This window comes from Cetorhinus maximus, chromosome 5 (assembly GCF_964194155.1).
Source record: "Cetorhinus maximus chromosome 5, sCetMax3.hap1.1, whole genome shotgun sequence".
NCBI lineage: Eukaryota > Metazoa > Chordata > Chondrichthyes > Lamniformes > Cetorhinidae > Cetorhinus > Cetorhinus maximus.
Genome location: NC_135883.1, coordinates 149,191,488 through 149,197,583, shown reverse-complemented (window position 1 = coordinate 149,197,583; position 6,096 = coordinate 149,191,488). Strand labels below are relative to the sequence as shown.

The window sequence follows — 6,096 nt, the reverse complement described above, 5'->3', positions numbered from 1 at the left end:
ATATGTACACAGCAAGGTCTCACAAACAGTAATGAGATAATGACCAGGATATCTGTTTTTTAGACAATGGTTGTAGGATAAATGTCCAGGATGCTGCAGAGAGCTCCCTACTTCCCTAGGTCTTCTTCTATTGGTGCAGTTGGATCTTTTACATCCACCTGAGAGGACAGACTGGGCCTCGGTTTAACATCTCACCTGAAAGACGGCATTTCCAACACAGAAACAGGAGTAGGTCCTTCGGCCCTCAAGCCAGGTTGTTCCCTATTCAATCAGGTCATAGTTGATCTGTGCCTTAACTCCATTTACCTGCTTTGGTGCCACACCCCCTAACATTCTTTCCTAACATAAATCAACCACTTGTGCTCCCCTACAGCCTAGAAGGATATAATACTGAAGTGCTATGATTTAAAACAGGAAGGACCCCATTTCTGTAACAGAATTTCCTTGTACAACAATGTGTAGCAACTGCAGATTACATTGCTGATAACTCCCTTTGCTATAGAGACAGAACTGGATATATTTTCTTCCATTCACTAAAGTTTTCAAAAACATTGATAGGATAACAAAGATGTAGAATTTTTAAGAACAAGCATTACAGCCCAAAGATGTCATTCCTGTTTAGTAGATTTGAATTCAGTGTTGTTCACTGTGGACATGGGGCTTCAATGGCCTGAACCTGTTACTATAATTGACCTTATGCACCTCTCTAAATCCTTCAATCTGCACTCATCAGTTGCCTCGTGAATCCACATAATGACTTTCCCTGGAAACTTATTCTATGGGCAGAATTTTCCCCCCATCAGGGGGGAAGTTTAAGAACGGGCGCGCAGAAGCGTGCCTCCGATTGGGGGCGCACCGCCATTTTACATGGGCGGGCCAGCCCATCGTGACATCTGCCAGGAAGTGCTATGTGCTCCCTGTGCGGGCAGGGGGCGATTCCCTGAGCCGAGAGTGCGCTCTTTCATGCATGCCCACAAAAGAGCGCACTCATCTCCCTGAGGCTAAGAGCTGCCTCAGGGAGATCGGCTGTAAAACAAAAAATCGGAAAAATAGAAAAAAAAATTTCCCTGACATGTCCCCTCATGTGACACTGTCACATGAGTTGGGACATGCCCATCACTTTTAAATACACTTTAATTACATTTTTTAAAACCTACATGAAACCTCATCACCTTAAGGTTTCATACTTTTTCTAATGCCCACCAGAGCTCCTGGCCTGCCCGCCAACCTTAAGGTTGGACGGGCAGGTCCATTAATCACTTAAATGACTCTGTCAATGGCCTCAACAGCTGATTCTACTGAGCCCCCGCCTACCTGAAAATTTAAATGGGGCGCGGTGACGTCAGGAGTTCCGCCCGATGTCATCCCACATCATTTAACGTGTCAGTGAGCGGGCCCTGCCCCCCCTACTCACCAACCGGGAAATCCTGGCCTATGATTGTTGCACAAATCTAATGCTCCTCAAATAAAAAATAAAGTTATCTTGCCTCCCCACTTTATTCTGAACGCTTTCATTTACAACTTGCACCCCCAGATAATCCTTCACCGCCGAGATCATCCAACACCTTTAGCAATCTTGGAAAATTCAGTTAGCTCAACCAAGATTCTTCCCAAAGAGAGAACAAATCCAATTTATTTAAACTTTTCTTGAGATATGAGTTCCTGAGATCTGGAATCTCTTTTGTTCCTGGCTTTCCCAAGGCTGACAGTAACCTAAGAAACCATACAGTTGCTTCCTCCATGGCATTCTCTTCATTATAATGCACTCACCCTCAAAGAATACTTTCAGGAGACAGCCAGCAACAATACCTGAGACTGTAATTAGGTGTCTAATAAACTTAAAGAGAATCTCTTAATTAGCAAAAAAAAATGTTTATGAAACCTGTGAGGTGAGGTGAGATTTCATTTAATCTCAGTCCCTCTCATTTTTCTGGGGCTGTGCAGTTGAGGGGAATCACAGACAGCAACTGAAATGTTATTAGAAATATTATTAGAAAAATAAAATACACACGATCATATGTTAGAATTGACTCAGAAGCTTTCCAATCATCAGGTTAAGAAAGCACAGTCTTGTTTGACATGAAAGATCATCATTAATAAGCAGAGGCCTACGTTTTCTTCCAATATCAGACCCTAAAACAACAGGATAGTTATAGACACAGCGGATAAACGGTGAAAGGAAGATATTGTCACTATTGGCAGGTTGTAGGTCATCACAATGAGCTCATTGGATTGAGACCTCAGGATTGGCCTCGGGGAGCCACCAACAAGATCCTCGAGGAACCACAAAAAAATTCCACACTTGCCTCTGATGGGTCTCTTCAGTTAAGAATTTGTCGGAGTGTGCATAGGCACAGCACAATGCATTCCAGACAATTTCTTAGAGCAGTATGTTCTAGAACCAACCAGGGAGCAGGCTGTTCTAGACATGGTAATGAGCAATCAGACAGGATTAATAAATCACTCCAAGATAAAGACGCTTCTGTGTGACAGTGATCATAACATGATAAAATTTCACCTTCAGTTTGAAGGGGAGAGGCGTGGCACCAAGTCTGATGTTTTAAACCTGAATAAAGGTATGAAGGAAGAGCTAGTTAAAGTGAACTGAGAAACTAGGTTAAAAGGTAGAACAGTAGAGATGCAGTGGCAGACTTTTAAGGAGGTAGTTAATAACTCTCAGTAAAGATTTATCTTCTCGGCCTTTTGGCTAAGATCAAGTGTAGTATCTGTTCTTATCGCTTCTCGGCCTTTTGGCTAAGATCAAGTGTTGCAGGGGCGACACCATGGTCCTGCCAAGGCAAGGTCGGGATGGAAGGGCGATAACCAATCGCAATTCAAATCCATACCGTGGGTTACCTATCACCGTCCGAGTCACGGTGAACCACAGCGAAGAAGGATCACCTATGGATCGGGGCTTCTTCACCAGGAGGATCCTGTTGAAGGCGTGTGGCTTCCAAGCTCCGGAGATCTTCACCCTGCATGACTCCCGCAAAGGTGGTTATTTTGACGTGACGTTCAAGCGGGTGGCAGACTGCGTCCGGCTCCTGAGGGTGTTCGAGGAGAAGAGAGACCTGCCGGAGATGAAGATCCTGACGGCGGAGCCGCACTTTTCTCTGCCGTTGCAACGGGAACGTGTGGTGATGGTGCATGTGTACAACCCCTTCGTCCCTGTCGCCGACGTGGTCACCTTCCTCACCAGGTACTTCGATAAGGTGGGGAGCGGCACCGAGATTCGAGACGACTTGGGGATCTGGACAGGCAAACGCCTGTTTAAGGTCACGCTAAAGACCGATGGTAAGGGAGCCATTTTCCACCCTCCTTCCAGTTTCGCTATCGGGGGAAACCGGGGCTACCTGGTCTACGCTGGGCAACCCAAGCATTGTCGCTCATGCGGCAAGGCTGGTCATGTGGCGGCCAACTGCAGCGCCTCCCTCTGCAAGATCTGCAAACAGGAAGGGCACCAGACAAAAGACTGCAAACAGGCCAAGTGCTGCAACCTGTGTGGCGAGGCAAGTCACCTCTACAGGACCTGCCCCAAACGCTGCCGTACTTACGCACAGGCAGCCAAAGCCGACCAGGGGGAAGCAGAAGAAATGTTCCGTGTCACTCCAACCACCAAGGCCCCCAGGGAGCTCAACGGGACAAAGGAGGACACAGAGAGAGACAAGGTGGAGAAAGAGATTGAGGCAACAGAGAGCCAATCAACAGCACTACCCCCTGAACCTCCCAGTCCTCAGGACAGCGAATCAATGGAGGAGGAGGCAGCAGTGGAAAAGCAGCAGGGGGAGTGGCGGACGGTGAAGAACAAGAAAAGTAAGAAGGAGCGAAGAAGAAGCAAAGGCACTTCCCAGAGAAGCGGCAAGAGGCGTCTCCCATCCGACACGGATGACAAGGGCAGCAGCTCTTCGGATGATGAAGTGCCAGGGCGGCACCGACAGAAGAGGCGGCAAAGCTCCAGGGCGTTGGAGGACGAGACACCCGAGCTCCAGAAAATTGGAGACAACAAGGAGACCAGCGCACCCCAACTTTGCCTGCAACCTGAGGAGGCCAGTGCACCACAGCCCCTGGAATCTGGGAGCAGTGAGGCAATCATCGCACCCCAGCTCCAGGAAGCCGGGAACAGCAACACCCCCGAGGGGGTGAGTTTTGGAGAAGCTTCTCCAGCAAAGGTCATCTCAAAACCCGCTCTCTACGTGAACCTCCAGATGCCACCGGAGCAGAACACGGCCAAGGAGATCTACCTCAGCCCATCCAAAGTGAAGGAATTTGAGCTCACTACGGGTATGAAGGAGCAGACTAAAGGTCTGGGACTCTCAGAGACAGTGGGTTTGGTAGGAGAATAAATGCTTTAAAATGGGTTTAAAGATTGTATCCATAAATGTGCGTAGCATTAAATCTACTACGCGATGTGTTGCGACCTTGGACTACCTAGCCAAGGTCAAAGCTGACCTGTTGTTTCTGCAGGAGTGTGCGATACCGCACCTCAGCTCCTACAGGCAATGGTCACGATGGTGGTCCCACGGGCCATCGATCTGGTCGGGCGGAAACGACTCTCGTTCCTCCGGCCTGGGTATTCTGCTGCGGGGAGGCAACTTCACCGTCTCCGAAGTCAAGGAGGTGGTGGGCGGGCGACTCCTCGTAGCAGACGTAATGTACAAGAACGCTCCACTCCGGTTAATTAACGTGTATGGCCCGGCACAAGGGGCTGAGCGGCTGGAGGTTTTTCAGCAGCTCCCACTGCTGCTGGCGACCTCCAGGCCGGTCATTCTGGGCGGGGACTTCAACTGCATCATCGATGCGGCTGGACGATCCGGCAGGGCCGGAAGCAGATTGGACGCTACGTCCAGATCCCTGATGGAAACAGTTAAGGATGCCAAGCTGCACGACGTCTTCAGCAACCCTGCAGACGGAGCGCAGCGTAGATACACCTGGTCGCGGCCAGACGGGTCCATTCATTCCAGGATAGACTTCCTGTTTGTGTCCCGTGCATTCACAGTCAGATCCACCGACGTCAAGCCGGTGTTCTTCTCTGACCACTGCCTCCTACTGGCGGACTGCCACTTGGAGAAGGACCTGAGGGTGGGCAGGGGGGCATGGAAGCTAAATGTGCAACTGCTGACCCCAGAGAACATTGAGGAGCTCAAGAGGGATTACAAAGGTTGGAGAACCATGAAACCCCTCTTTGAGTCCCTGACACACTGGTGGGAAGCGATCAAGGGAAGCATCAAGAGGTTTTTCATCCTCAAAGGCGTCCAGAAAGCTAGAAAGGAACAGAGGGAAATGCCCCGACTCCAGAAAAAGATGCAGAATCTGCTCCGGCTGCAGTCGATGGGGGTCGAGGTCAAGGAGGAGCTCCAAGAGGTGAAGGGCCAGCAAGCCTCGCACTTTGCCTCGGAGGCCTCCAAGATCATCTTCCGTTCCAGAGTCCGCTCCGTGGAGCAGGATGAGACGTGCTCACGTTTCTTCTTCCAAAAGGTACACAGAGAGCGCTCTGTGATCAGCAGCCTGAAGGAAGAAGACGGCTCAGTAAAGTCATCACGGTCCGACATTCTGAGGATCAGCAAATCCTTTTACGCCGGATTGTATGACGTGAAGCCCACGGACAGCAAGGCCTCCCAGTCCTTCCTGTCCTCTATCACGGAGGTCTTAGATGACAGTACACGGGAGAGCCTGGACAAACCGCTAACTCCTGACGAACTGACTAAGGCCCTCGAGTCCTTCGAGAAGAGTAAAACCCCCGGAAGCGACGGCTTGCCGGCGGAGTTGTATTCGGCTCTGTGGGACTTGATCGGCCCAGACCTGCTAGGAGTGTACGAGAGTATGCTCCTGGCCGGTAGCATGTCAGAATCCATGAGGAAAGGCATCATCACCCTCATCTACAAGCACAAGGGGGAAAGGGAGGAAATTAGAAATTGGCGACCCATTTCACTGTTGAATGTGGACTATAAGATTCTGTCCAAGGTCATCGCCAATCGGGTCAAATCCGCTCTGGAATTGGTGATTCACCCTGACCAGACCTGCTCTGTGCCAGGCAGGAAGATCTCTGACAGCCTGGCGCTGCTCAGGGATACGATTGCCTATGTACAGGACAGGGGT

At 49.9% G+C, this 6,096-nt stretch overlaps 1 pseudogene; it reads left to right on the top strand.

Moving 5' to 3' along the window:
* The first annotated feature begins 2,687 nt into the window (after nt 1–2,687).
* On the top strand, nt 2,688–2,861 carry LOC144681226 (U2 spliceosomal RNA; annotated as a pseudogene).
* Nucleotides 2,862–6,096: the final 3,235 nt, after the last annotated feature.